Below are 15,461 nucleotides of genomic sequence, written 5' to 3'. Positions count from 1 at the left end.
AAAATAAATAAACGTTTAAAAAAAAAATTTAAACTGTCCCATCTTTGACAGAAAATTACAAGACAGATCTCATTTAATCCTCCCCACAGAGGAGTTTCTAGCTCACATTCGGGGAAAATAAGGCTCAGAGAGATAAAGTCACTTGCTCTAGATCATACAGCAAATACACAGCAGAGCTGACAACTAACTCTGTGTGAGTGATGTGCAGAGAAACAGGAGAATAGCCCAAACACAGGGAGAAAAGCAGTAACTGGGAACTTGAGTTGGAGGGGGGCCCAGATGCTGGACTTAGTACTGACAAAGCAATGACAAATATGTTCAAAGAACCAAAGGAACACATAAAGGATGAAAGGAAAGTATGATAGTCACTCATCAAGTAGAAAATGTCAAAAGAGAGATACTGATTTTGGATGTTCTGTTGAGAACAACAGTGAGAAAAAATTTCTGTTGTTTTAAGCCATCGCGTTTTTGGCCATTTGTTACAGCAGCCGCCAGAAGCTAATACAGACAGACACTAAATGTAAAAACCGTATGCTGTGGCTATTGGGAGTGCGTTAAACATACATAGCCATAGGAGGTAAGATGGTGAGCTCGCAGTGAGCGTATGTCAGGGATGAAAATAGGTACGCCTGGAAGCCGATTTTAAAAGCAGTTTCTCCAGGTCGTCTTCTTTCACACCACCGGATAAGCATCTTGAGTCACCACGGTATTAGCGGCAGTAGAACGGGTGATATCAGACAGAACTATCCGGAAACATTTTATTTCCAATTCAAAACGGAGCTTTATATTGTGTTTGCCATAAATCTACGTATTCGCCTCTTCCAGACGACTATGATTGCAAAGTAGAGCTTGCTTTGACATCTGATGGCAGGACGACAGTATGCCCTTCTGTGGACGTTCCGTATGAACAAACAAAACCTATCCCACGGCCAGATCCTGTGCATAATAATGAAGAAACACATGATCAAGTGCTGAAAACCAGACTAGAAGAAAAAAATGAACCCTTTGAGCAAGGACCTATGATAGAACAACTTAGCAAAATGTTCTTTACTACTAAGCACCGTTGGTATCCTCGTGGACAGTATCATAGACGTCATAGGAAGCTGGATCCTCCCAAAGACAGATGATATTGAGGTTTTCAGGGATCAAAGAGATGTTATCTTGCGTCTTATTTGCCATTTGAGAAAATGCAATTGAGTATATTCACTGTTAGATAGCAAAACAATAATAAAATGTCTTTTTATATATTAAAAAATATATATAACCATAAATATATGTATTTGAGAATAAGATATATATTTTTTTCTTAATGTTTATTTATTTTGAGGGAGAGTGTGTGTGCATGTGCAGGGCAGGGGCAGAGAGAGAGAGAGACAGAGAGAGACAGAGAGAGACAGAGGGGGCGAGAATCCCAAGCAGCGTCCTTGTTGCCAGTGCAGAGCCCAATGTGGGGCTCAAACCCACGAACCATGAGACCATGACCTGAACCAAAATCAAGATTTGGACACTTAACCAGCTAAGCCACCAGGCGCCCCGAGAATAAGATATATTTAAATAAGAAACACTGAACTAATAACCTCAGAGACTTAGTAAAAGAAAACCAGAGTGAATACAGAGAAAATAAAAGGGCAGAAATTAAAGAAGCACCAAACAGATAAGCAGTAAGGGAGATATGTCAAAACAAACAAACAAACAAACAAACAAACAAACAAACACCTGTGGCAAAATTACCAGAAAAATACGAGGCACAAGTTAACACTTTTAGAAATGATAAAGGGGACGAGAGCAGAGATTTAAACTATCCATCCTTTTCTAACAATAATTAGAAATCTTAGGGGTGCCTGGGTGGCTCAGTTGGTTAAGCTTCTGACTTTGGCTTAGGTCATATCTCGCGGTTCATGGGTTCGAGCCCTGCATTGAGCTCTGGGCTGACAGCTCAGAGCCTGAAGCCTGCTTCAGAGTCTGTGTCTCTCTCTGCCCCTCCCTCACTCCCACTCTGTCTCTGTCTCTGTCTCTCAAAATAAATAAAACATAAAAAAAAAAAAAAAAGAAATCTTAGGCCAAAATGGTGAGTTTCCTAGACAAATGCAAATTAGGGGCGCATGGATGGCTCAGTTGGTTAAGCATTAGCCTCTTGGATTCAGCTCAGGTGATGATCTCATGGTTCATGAGTTTGAGCCCCTCATCTGGCTCTGTGCTGACAGTGTGGAGCCTGCTCAGGATTCACTCTCCCTCTTTCTCTGTCCCTCCCCTGCCCAAGCCCTCTCTCTCTCTCTTTCAAAATAAGTAAACTTTAAAAAAACATTAAAAAATGCAAATCATCAAAAGGGACTCAAGGTGACATGGAAAATCATCAAAGAAATTGGTATTTTATTAAAAAAATTTTAGGGGCCCCTGACTGGCTCAGTCAGTGGAGCACGTGACTCTTGATCTCGGTGTTGCGAGTTTGCGCCCCATGTTGGGTGTAGGGATTACTTAAATAAATTTTCAAAAAACCAAAATAATTTTTAAGGGGCTTTATTGAGATAATTCACATATGATATAATTCACCCATTTAATGTATGTAATCCAGTGATTTTTAATATGTTAACAGGTTGTACAGCCATTAGCAGGATCTAATTTTAGATCGTTTTTGTGCCCTCCCATCGAAAAAATTCCTTACCCATTAGCGTTCTCCCTCCCTCTTGTGCCTCCCTCCTTTCTTTGTCTATGGATTTGCCTACTCTGCACATTTCATGTAATTGGAGTCACGTAACATACGGCCTTTTGTGACTGTGTTCTCTCACTTAGTATGTTCTCGAGGCGAGTACATGTTGCAGCGAACATGAGTACTTTATTCCTTTTCATCGTCGAATAATATTCCATGTGTCTGGGTATACCACCTGTTTATCTCTTCACCGGTTGATGGATATTTGGGTTATTTCCACTTTGGGGCTATTATGAATAATACTGCTGTGAACATTGGTGTCCAAGATTTTGTGTAGACATCTTTTCAGTTCACTCTGAGAAACTGCCAGCTCTTTTCCAAGCTGGCTGTACCATGTAACCTTCCAACCAGCAGCGTATGAAGGGTCCGTTTTTCTCTACAACCTCCCCAGTGCTTCTTAGTGCCTGTCCTTTTAATGATAGTCATCCTAGCGTGGGTACGAAGTGGTATTCCATCGTGGTGTTTGGTTTAAGTTTACTTATTTATTTTTAGTCATCTCTACACCCAACATGGGGCTTGAACTCACGACCTCAAGCTTAAGAGTCACATGCTTTTCTGACTGAGCCAGCCAGGCACCTCATGTGCTTTGTAATTCTTCATTCAATATCTGCCTTTGATGATAAACGTCCAGATTTTCCATTATTTATGTGTGATACCTGACTGGGTGAGCACAGCAACAACAAATGACAGTATCATACATTTCTCTTTATCCTACTGTCTACTGCCACCATCTTGGCATAAGCCCCCACTGTGTTTCTCATGGATTATCATGAGTGTCTCCTATTGACTTCCCTGCCTAAAGTTTCACTGTTCGCCAGTTTCCAACATATGCTTCACCTAGCAGTCGAAGTGGGTTTTTTTAAAAAACATTAATTTATTTATTTTGAGAGGGAGAGAGAGAGCGTGTGTGCACATGTGTGAGTGGGGGAGGAGCAGACAGAGGAGAGACAGAGAATCCCACGCAGGATCTGTGCTGTCGGCACAGAGCCCGACACGGGGCTCGGTCTTACGAACCGAGCTGTGAGATCATGACCTGAGCCGAAATCAAGAGTCGGATGCTCAACCGACTGAGCCACCCAGGCACCCTTCGATGGGAGACTTTAAAGAGAGGGATTGTTTCTATTTAACAGTCTTTTTCTTGAATGGCATTTTAAATCTTCCTGAAATGCAACACTCATAACAGCTTTATGGATGACTTCTGCTAAACGTTCAAGGAATTGCACCAATGCATAATACATACTCTTTTGGAAATAGAGAAAAAGAAAAAGGAACAGTACACACAGATTCTATGAGGTTAGTATGAGCTCAATGCAAAACAAAGCAAGGACTGAGTGCAGGATAAAGGTATAGGGCCACCTTCTTCCGAATTATGCGTGTAGGTATCATCAAAACCTCTCAGCCAACAGAATCCAACTGGATGCATAAAAATGAAAACATTAGAGGGGCGCCTAGGTGGCTCAGTCGGTTAAGTGTCCAACTTCGACCTAGGTCAAGATCTCACGGCTCGTGGGTTCGAGCCCCGCGTCGAGCTCTGTGCTGACGGCTCGGAGCCTGGAGCCCGATTCAGATTCTGTCTCTCTTTCTCTCTGCTCCTCCCCTGCTCGTGCTCTGTCTCTCTCTGTCTCAAAAAATAAACATTTAAAAAAACCAAAATTTAAAATTAGAGACAAGAAAAGCGTGCTTACTTTTGCCATGTGTGTTCAACATTCTATGGGCAGTACAAGCCAGCACAGAAAAGCAGGAAAAATAAGCCAGTGGTATTTGAACTGGAATAGGTTACATTGGTTCAAAAAAAAAAAAAAAAAAGAGAGAACTATGTATATCATCTACATTGAGGGCTTCCCTGTTTATGGAAGACTTACCAACACTTGAAAAATTCACTTTAATTTGTGTTTGGCAAGTTTGAGCTTCTTTTTTTTTTTAATGTTTTTTTTTTTTTTCTAAGTGTTTATTTATCTTTGAGACAGAGACAGACAGAGCACAAGCTGGGGAGGGGCAGAGAGAAGGAGACACAGAATCCGAAGCGGGCCCCAGGCTCCAAGCTGTCAGCACAGAGCCTGATGCGGGGCTCGAACTCGTGAACCGCAAGATCATGACCTGAGCCGAAGCCGGATGCTTAACTGACTCAGTCACCCAGGCGCCCCGGCATGTTTGAGCTTCTTAAAGTAAAATTTTAGAACTTTTCGTGAGTGGTTTGGGACCAACCTCAGCAGGAAGGAGAGCCCATTTTATATATACATAATTGCTCTGCTGCGTTGACTCAGCCGCTTACAAGATGGAACACACTCTAAAAGAAGGAAATTACATAATTTTATTTATTTATTTTTTTTATAAATTTTTTTTCAACGTTTTTTATTTATTTTTGGGACAGAGAGAGACATAGCATGATCGGGGGAGGGGCAGAGAGAGAGGGAGACACAGAATCGGAAACAGGCTCCAGGCTCCGAGCCATCAGCCCAGAGCCTGACGCGGGGCTCGAACTCACGGACCGTGAGATCGTGACCTGGCTGAAGTCGGACGCTTAACCGACTGCGCCACCCAGGCGCCCCAGGAAATTACATAATTTTAAAAACCGTATTAATTTGTGTAAGACAACTGGCTCTGCCATACACTCCGATGAAAAGGTAGTAACTTGATTTCGTACTTAAATGGTATTTTTGCAGTCGAAATGATCATTGGAGTGACACATGAATCCACCGTTTGCAACATCGTTTTATTGTATTCCAAAGTGCTGTGTTGATTTGCCAAAATTTTGTAACTTGGAGAAGGAATTGCCTGCTTTAAATTGTCTTTTTTTAAAATATTTATCTATTTTTTAGAGAGCTTATTTATTTTTTTTGAGTGGGAGCAGGGGAGGGGCAGAGAGAGAGAGAGAGACAGAATCTGAAGCAGGCTCCAGGCTCTGAGCTGTCAGCCCAGAGCCCGACATGGGGCTCGAACTCACGGACGGCGAGATCACGACCTCAGCTGAAGTTGGATGCTTAACAGACTGAGCCACCCAGGCGCCCCAAGAATTGCCTTCTTTAGATATGTATTTCCATAAGTCTTTGTGATTTAGAGTGTCATATTGCAGGCTGATTATGTTCATAGAAAACTATTACGGGGCCCCTGGGTGGCCCAGTCGGTTGAGCATCTAACTCCTGGTTTTGGCTCAGGTCGTGATCTCATCGTTTTGTGAGTCTAAGCCCCGAGCTGGCCTCTGCACTGACAGTGTGGGGCCTGCTTGGGATTCTCTCTTTCCCTCTCTCTCTCTCTGCCTCTCCCCTGCGCTCTCTTTCTCTCTGAAAAGTAATAAATAAACTTTAAAAAAGAAAACTATTACTTACATTTTGCAGCGCCCCAGACTTAAACAGAGGAACAGTTGTTGCCATCTTTTAGCATTCTAGATTTGCCTAACTTCTAAAATCGCCATGTGTCAAAAATCACACTTCCGTAATTGCTAAAGCATGATATGTCAGATTATTTTAATGTAGTCACGTTTTGAAGTAATTGTGACCACAAAGCATTCTTTTTAAAAGGAGACTTGTGTGTTTGACTTCCAAATCAATTCCAGCATAAATCCCAGGTACTTAATGCTTTTTTTTAAATGTTTATTTATTTTGAGAGAGAGACAGAGAGTGAGCAGGGGAGGCGCAGAGAGAGAGGGAGACACAGAATCCGAAGCAGGCTCCAGGCTCCAAGCCATCAGCGCGGAGCCTGATGCGGGGCTCGAATCCACAAACTGTGAGACCGTGACCTGAGCTGAAGTCAGTTGCTTAACCCATTGAGCCACCCAGGCACCCCTCCTCTTATTTTGTTTTTTTGATGTTTTTACATTTATTTTTGAGACAGAGACAGAGCATGAGCAGGGGAGGGGCAGAGAGAGAGGGAGACACAGAATCCGATTCAGGCTCCAGGCTCCGAGCTGTCGGCACAGAGCCTGATGTGAAGCTCGAACCCACAAACCGACTAACCGTGAGATCATGACCTGAGCCGAAGTTGGACACTCAACCGACTGAGCCACCCAAGCGCCTCGGGAAATGCTTATTTCTGGTTACCGAAGGCCAGGTGCCACGTGGAAAACAACACAGTTGGTGAATTTTCTTTCACGGTTCGGCGCATGCAATGACTAAGTATTTCTGATACGATTGTTGCATAGACAGCATTTTGCTGAAAAGCCATTAGCTTTTGCCTCTATTTTATACTGCTAACGTAAGCGACCAACTTGTCAGGTTTTTTACGAAAGAGAAAGTTAATATTTGCATGCAAACCACATAGTATCCTAAACTCTGTTTTCCATTTAAAAGATTGTCTACAAACCCCATGTGATCACCTCAAGAGATGCAGAAAAAGCATTTGACAAAACTCAATAACCGCTTTTATGATAAAAATCCCCAAACACACTCGGAACGGAGGAAAACTCTCTCAGCCTGAGAAAAGGCACAGCTTAATATCACACATGATGGTGAAAGGCTAGGACAAGACAAAGACGTCTGTTCTCACCACTTGCATTCAACGCTGTATGGAAAGGTCTGGGCAGGGCAATTGTGGAGGAAACACAAAGTCATCCAGACTGGAATGGAACAGTTAAAACTACCTCTATTTGCAGATGACATGATAAGGTGTCCAGAAAACCTCAAGAGGGATGCCTGGGTGGCTCAGTTGGTTAAGCATCCAACTCTTGATTTCAGCTCCGTCATGAACTCACGGTTCGTGGGCTGGAGACGCGCGTCGGGCTCAGATCCTGTGTCTCCCTCCCTCTCCGACCCTCCCCTGCTTGTGCACACGTACTCTCTCAAAAATAAACATTACAAAAAAGAAAAGATCGTCTCACAGGTCTCTGAGGCTCTGCCCATGTTTTTAAAAGTATGTCGTCCTTGTGTTTTTCAAATCGGATAACTTCTATTGATGTATCTTCAAGTTCACGGATTTTCTCCGATCGTCTCCATTCTGCTATTAAGCCCGTCTGGTGGATTTTTTATTTCAGATATTTTATTTTTGCGTTCTAGAATTTCCATTTGCTTCTTTTTCATGGTATCCATGTCTCTGCTAAGATTTCCCATTTTTGAATTTATTGTGAAAATATCTTCCTTTACTTTTTTTTTGCAGAATTAGAATAGCTACTTTGAAATAAAATATTATAGGGCTAATGTCCACATTTGGGTCAACATGGGAAGGCCTTGGAAGATTTTCTTTTCTCTTGAGATTGGTCATGTTTTGTTGTTTGTTATATGCTGAAGATTTTAGATTTTAGATTAAATTTGTGACTATTATGTTGGAGAGATTTCCTGTGTTGATTTTTTTTTTAAGTTTGCTTGTTTGTTTATTTATTTAGAGAGAAGGAGAGAGAGCAGGGGAGGGGCAGAGAGAGAATCCTAAGCAGGCTCCATGCTGTTAGGCATGGAGCCTGACTTGGGGCTCCAACCCACGAACCATGAGATCATGACCTGAGTCGAAACCAAGAGTTGGATGCTTAACTGACTGAGCCACCCAGGTGCCCCTGATTTTTTTTTTTTTTTAAACCAGGCAGTTAATTTGGTGCACTCAAATTCAAACTCTTATCTTTTGGGCAGCAACTGAAATATCAGTTCAGTTCTTTTGTGTGCCTTGAATCTGCCCTGGTATGCATGGTGTAGGGATCAGCCAGAGATGTGGGGAGACTGGGACTCCCCTGGATCTCTTCTTTTCACAGTTCTCCCTTACTTGCCATCAGCTGTGTTTGACCCAAATACTGTCCTCAGGTTCTTCAAGCCAGAAAGATTAATTTTAGATTGGACAGAGCCCTTACGATATGACACTGTCTTGACCTCAGACTGAAAGCTATAAGAATAGAAGACACACTGTGCCAGTCCCTTCTTCCAATTTTTAACTCCTCTTCAGAATCTGCCTTGGTTCACCCTCCAGTGCCTTCCTGCTATTTGCAAATATTTGTCTAGAGTTTTCAGTTGTTGCCTGTGGGGATGTCAGGTTTGTTGAGTGCTTACTCGGCTATACTGGATGTGAACCAGCGTTTCCAACTTAGATGATGAAGAACATTAACCGATAGATTAAAACAACTTCATGAAGCCCAAACTGGATCAATGCCAAGAGAATCACATCGAAGCCAACCAGAGTCAGGCTGCTGAAATCCAAAGGGAAAGAGCAAATCTAAAAAAGAGACAAAGGAAAAAGAACGCGCAAGAGAATAGGAATAACGGCTAACACCTGATCACAACGGGTGGATGCCAGAAGACAATAGAAAGACAATGTGCAAAGGCTGAAAATACAAACTGTCTGCCTGGAACTCTATGCCCAGCAGAAACAGTTTTCAAAAATGAAGGTAAAATACAACTCTTTGGATAAAAGTAGAGAAAATTTGTCTCTAGCAGACAGGCACTATGAAATCGCAAGAGGCTGTTTATCAGAGAGGAAATGCTACCAGATGGAAAAAGATCGAAGGGAAAGAACGAAGAGAACCACAAATTATAACTATGTAGGTAAAAGTAAAGGCTATTTTTTTTTCCTCGTCTTGATTTATTTAAGGGAACTGGTGTTGATTTCTCGTCTTGATTTATTTAAGGAAACTGGTGTTCAAAGCAAAAAAATACTAATAGTGCATGGTGAGGCTTATAACTAGCCTGCGTAGAAGTAACACCTACTGCAGTAATTGTACAAAGGATGGGAAAAGTTAGCAGAGTTACATTTGGGGAAGGTCCTTATATTATGTGTGAAACAAACATTAATTCAAGGTAAACTGAGTTAACGGTTAGTGTTGTAATCTCTAGAGCAATCAGTCAAATATACAGAGAAGGATAACTCAAAAGCCAAAGGAGATAAAATGGAATTCTAAAAACAAAAGCAAAAACAAAGAACTTAATCCAAAAGAAGGCAAGAAAAGAACACAGGAACGAAGGTGGGAAGCAATAACTATCACGTTAATAATGATATTAAATGTAAGAGTGTAAAATGTTATTAATGGCAGAGTTTGAAAGATTGAATGACAAAAGAAAACCAACTCATATGCCTTTTGCAAGAGATGCAGGTTGAAAGTTCAAACAGGTAAAAAGATATATCATGTAACCACTAAGTAAAGAGATACAACATGTAGCCACTACCATAAGAAAGGTGGAAATGGCTACATTAAAATCAGAGACCAAGGGCATTTCCTGAGGATAAAACGGTCCATTCATTAAGAAGACACAGCTATTCTTGTGGCTGGTAGGTGGCTCAGTCGGTTAAGCGTCTAATTTCGGCTCGGGTCATGGTCTCATGCTTCGTGGGTTTGAGCCCCGCGTTGGGCTCTGTGCTGAGAGCTTGGAGCCTGCTTTGCATTCTGTGTGTGTGTCTCTCCTGCTCATGCTCTCTTTCTAAAAAATAAAATAGAACATTAACAAAAGAAAAGACGACATAGCTATCCAAAATCTGTAAACACCCAATACAAGAGCATCAAAATATAAGAAGCAGGGAAAGGGTAGCTTTTCAACAAATGGATTAAGGACTCTAATTCCAGAATATATAAAGAACTCTTACAACTCAATAATATGAAGAACATAACCAATAGGAAATGGCAAACATTTTTATTTGTTTATTTTTAAATTTATTTTTGAGAGACAAAAAGGAAGAGAGCGGGTTGGGGAGGGACAGACAGAGGGAGACAGAAGATCTGAATTGGGCTCTGTGCTGTTGGCAGAGAGCCCGTTGCAGGCTCAAACTCAAAAAATGAAAGATCATGACCTGAGCCAAAGTCAGACGACTAACCAACCGAACCACCCAGGTGCCCTAAAAATGGCAAACATTTTGAACAGGTACTTGGCCAAATGAAATATACAGGTGGCAGATAAGCAAATAAGAAGATGCTCAATATAATTGGTCACTAGAGAAATGCGTATTAAGTTCACTATGAGATGCCGATGGCTAAAAGCAGAGACTGATGATACGTGTACTGCCCTTAAAGATGCAGAGAAAGGAGAACCCCTAGCCATGGCTGGAGGAAACTAACAAGGGTACAGTCACTTTGTCAGTTTCTTTCTCTCTTTCTCTCTTAGAGACAGAGAGGGCATAAGTGAGCAAGGGTCAGAGAAAGAGAGAGAGAATCCCAGGAGGGGCAGAGGGAGAAAGAGAGAAGCGGAGCTCATGTTCACCCAATGTGGGGCTCGAACTCACGAACCATGAGATCATGACCTGAGCCAAAGTCAGATGCTTAATGCCTGAGCCATCCAGGCACCCCTGGCAGTAGGCGGTTTCTTATACAGTGAAGCATAAACATACCAGGACCCAGCAATTGCACTCTTGGGAATTTATTCAATAAAAATGAAAACATACGTCCTTATAATGGCTCGTATATGGAAACCCAAACCCAGGAACAACCAACTTGTCCATTAACAGAACTCAGAAACAAATAGTAGTGCATTCAAGCAATAGGATACAAATAATGCAATGCAGAGAATAAAATACATCTATACTCAACAGCATGGATACACCTGGAAAGAATTAGGTTGAACAAAAGAGGCCAGGCATTAAAAAGTCCATGCTGTCTGATTTCATTTACTTGAAGTTCAGGAACTGGAAAATGTGCTCTAGGGTGATAAAAATCATAGCAATGGTTGCCTCTTGGGCGGTAATGGTGGGGATTGATAGGGAAAGCCCCAAGGGAACTTTCTGGAGATAGGGAAATGTTCTCTACCTTGATTGGCATGGGAGCTACATGGGTGCGTGCATTTATTATTCTTCCAATTGTGCACTTAAGATTTGTGCATTTTGCTGTGTATAAATATTACCTAAAAATTATCTTGGCAGTTTGCTTTCTGTATTTTATATTTTAGGCTTATTTGGTCTGTTTTTTTCCCCCCTCACTAATTAATGGAGTCCTGGACAGGAGGCTTGGAAAAGCTGCTAATAAAGAAAAATCTTAGCTATAAAATTTTATAGCTTAGTGTCCTTAAGCTGCAGAAATGCAGATATGGAATGTTATAAAGCCGTTTCTGATGAAGTAAGTTGAGAGCATCACAAAAATATCATTTCTGTACTCCAGCCCGACGTGAGAGTGTGCAGATGTATAATCCTTTTCTAGAAGTGCAGTTTGTTCAAATGAGTTTTTTAAGACACCCGGGCTTCAGGGTTTTTTACTGTGGGCTTTAACCAGTAATCCCCCAAAGTCTGCATTCTTGTTATCTTATTTGATAACTTGTTGTCCTTGTGGTAATGTTTAATTTGTTGTGTATTCTTTTCATGTATATAGAAGATGTAAATAATTAAGTTTCTTTTTGTTAAGTCAGGAAAGAATCGTTGACGCTTTGTTTTCCTTTTTCCTACCTACAAAAATTTAATAAAACTCCAAATTGATTGGATTTCTTATTCAAACAGAGGGTTGTGAAGTCTGAGTCTCATTTAAATTTGTAATGCTAAGAACTGGGCGTACAAAGGGTTGATGGACTTGTTCGATGGAGAGGTCAAGAGGTTAACATAAACAGAGAGTAAATGTTGAATGATGGATGATGTAATTATTGAATGAATAATTCAGCTGTTCATCCCGAGGGTAAGACGGCAGCCGGGAGTCCTAGATCTTGTAAGTTCAATTACACATGATTTTATCCATGAACTTATCCAGCAAATATTTCAGCCCTACTCCTGGTACCAAGTACTGTAGCAATCAGGGACTAGTCTGGATAATGGAAACCAAAACTGATAATTTACCGGGGCCCAAAGCTCTAAGCGGTATCTCCATGAAATGCAGCTGGTGTTCAGAACCCTAAGGAAAGGATGTGCCCTTGGGTGGCGCCCAAACTGCTGAGAAGGTGGTGTCCTGCTGCCGATGCTTGGACCACTCGAGAGAGAGCTTTGGGCAGCCTGGACTATGCATGTTGCAGGTGGCTAGGGGCAGAAGCCAAGTGCTTGCTGCTACTTGAGAAAATACAACCAGTGGCAAACTGGAAGGAAGGCCTTTCTCCTCTTTGGGTATTTTACAAAGTCCCTTTAGTGCTTCCTCCCGTGGTCAGAAGTTAGAAGGAAATCGGCGGGCAAGAGAAAGAGACCTTCAAAGGTGGGATTGTGAAATTGATTTGGTTAGGTTTTCGACCTTGAACCCATGAGTTATGATTTGCTTAGGTTTTCGACCTTGGACTCGTGAGTTAGTTAACCCAATTAGGTAACCCAATGTGGTGTGGAAACAAATGGCCAAGGAAAACTGTAAGGATGGTGAGGTGGGCTGGCTATCCTCACTACCCTGCAGAGTTACAGGAAGAGAAGGATTAGCTTGGGGCTTTAAATTCTCAGCTCAAGTCATGCTCAAAGAACCAGACAGATTTGTTAGTTAATTAATTAACTAAAATATTTACTGATTTTGGGGGGAGAACGCAAGCAGGGAGGGGCAGAAGGAGGGGGACAGAGGATCTAAAGGAGGCTCCACACCAACAGCAGCGAGCCACATGCGGAGCTTGAACCCATGAGCTGTGAGATCGTGACCTGAGTCGAAGTCATGACCTGAGCCGAAGTCATGACCTGAGCTCAACCGACTGAGCCACCCAGGTGCCCCCAGATAGGTTTTATGGTGGCTGTATCAGCTGTTGCTACGTCACAAATTATTCTAGAATTTAGTGGCTTAAAATAATCAACATTTATCTCATAGTTTCTTAGGGCCTGGAATTCAGAACTGACTCATCTGTGCTGACTCAGGGTGTCTCCTAAGCTTGCAGTCGTGAGACTGGCTGGGGCCACGGTCGGCTGAGGGCTTGACTAGGCTGGAGGGTCTATTCAAAGGCACTACCTCACATGGCTGGAAAGTGGGTGTTATGTTGATTTCTCCTTTCAGTTCTAGCTGTTTTTGCTTCGTGTATTTCAAAACAATGTTTTTAGATGCATACACATTTTATTTATTTATTTTTTTTTAATTTTTTTAACATTTATTTATTTTTGAGACAGAGAGAGACAGGGCATGAACAGGGGAGGGTCAGAGAGAGGGAGACACAGAATCTGAAACAGGCTCCAGGCTCTGAGCTGTCAGCACAGAGCCCGACGCGGGGCTCGAACTCACGGACTGCGAGATCATGACCTGAGCCGAAGTCGGCCGCCCAACCGACTGAGCCACCCAGACGCCCCAGATGCATACACATTTTAGATAGTTATGCCCTCTTGGTTAGGTGGCTCTTTTATCATTATTTAATTTGCTCTTTATCCTTAATCATTTTCAGTTCTGAAGACTACTTTGATATTAATTGACTTGAATCTAAATATAGCCAAGGCAGCTTTAAAAAAAAAAAAAAAAAATCAGGGCGCCAGGGTGGCTCAGTCAGTTAACTGTCCAACTCTTGATCTTGGCTTAGCTCATGATCTCACGGTTCATGATTTCGAGCCCCAAGTCAGGCTCTGCCCTGACAGCAGGGAGCCTGTGTGGAGTTCTCTCCCTTCTCTCTCTGCCCCTCCCCGACTCGTTCTCTCTCTCTCAAAATAAACTGAAACAAAATTTTAGAAAATTAGTGTTTTGTGGTATATGTCGTTCCATCCTTTTAATCTACTGTATCATTATATTTCGTTTCTTTCCTGTAAATATAAATGGCATATAAATTATTTTATTTTTTTAAAGTTTATGTATTTATTGGGGAGGGGCAGAGAGGGGGGTGGAGAGAGAATCCCAAGCAGGCTCCATGCTGTCGGCACAGAGCCCGACATGGCGCTCGATCTCATGAACCATGAGATCATGACCTGAGCTGGTATCGAGAGTTGGACACTTAACCAACTGAGCCACCCAGGTGCCCCTCCATGGATTGACTTTTAAACTCCTGGACCACTATTACATTCCTGGGATAAACCCTACTTGGTCATAGTACATTATTTTTATATATTCCTGGATTGTATTTGCTAATACTTTGTTGAAGATTCTTGCTTTTACATAATATATTTTTTAACGTTTATTTATTTTTCAGAGAGATAGAGTGAGAGCAGGGGAGGGGCAGAGAGAGAGGGAGACAGAATCCGAAGCAGGCTCCAGGCTCTGAACTGTCAACACAGAGCCCAACGTGAACCTGTGAACCATGAGATCATGACCCGAGCTGAAGTCGGACACTCACCTGACTGAGCCACCCAGGCACCCCTACTTTCTTATTCTTTTTAAAAAATATTTTTAAACTGAGCTTTATGCCCCATGTGGGGCCTTGATTCATGACCCTGAGATCAAGAGTCACATGCTCTACCGACTGAGCCAGCCAGGTGCCCTTACATATTTTCTTTGCTGTGTGTCCTTCAACTAACTTTTCCTTCCCACACCATTTTCCTTATTTGATGTCAACATATTGATCTTGATGGTGAACTTCACTATTGAAGTCTTTCAGTTACAGGGAGTACTCAAGTGGAATTCTGCCTGGAATTAACACAGGTCGATGGATACGGTGTCTCTAGCATGTTCTTGTCCCTCCCCTTTCGGAAGAGAATGACGCATCTGTGTACAAAGCATCCGTGCTCCTTGTTGGGGTCGAAGCACAAAATTGTGAGACTCATATGGAGATCGAGTGTGGTAGGAAGGTGTGTATGGGTGATGGGTAGCCAAAGGGGTGGACTGTGCTGGTTACTGTATCTCAGCCCCAAGCCCACTCCACTTTCTGTTCTGTGATGCTGTTGATGGATTACCGAGAACTACATTTCCCAGGCTTCCTTGCCAGCAGGTTTCCCGTGAAAGTGGGCCTGCTAACACGGGTGAGCTGAGGGAGACCCGGAAGTGAGACATAGGAAGGGACTTGCTTGTGCTCTCCAGCACTCGTCAGCAGCAGTGGGTTTTAGCTCCAGCACGTATCAGCTTTGTACCCAC

At 42.3% G+C, this 15,461-nt stretch overlaps 1 pseudogene; it reads left to right on the top strand.

Annotated features, from left to right (window-relative positions):
• The first annotated feature begins 613 nt into the window (after nt 1-613).
• LOC131501583 (large ribosomal subunit protein mL42-like) lies at nt 614-1,292 on the top strand (annotated as a pseudogene).
• Nucleotides 1,293-15,461: the final 14,169 nt, after the last annotated feature.

This window comes from Neofelis nebulosa, chromosome 18 (assembly GCF_028018385.1).
Source record: "Neofelis nebulosa isolate mNeoNeb1 chromosome 18, mNeoNeb1.pri, whole genome shotgun sequence".
Taxonomy (NCBI): Eukaryota; Metazoa; Chordata; class Mammalia; order Carnivora; family Felidae; genus Neofelis; species Neofelis nebulosa.
The sequence above is the reverse complement of the archived record's forward strand: the minus strand, read 5'-3'. Positions and strand labels throughout refer to the sequence as shown.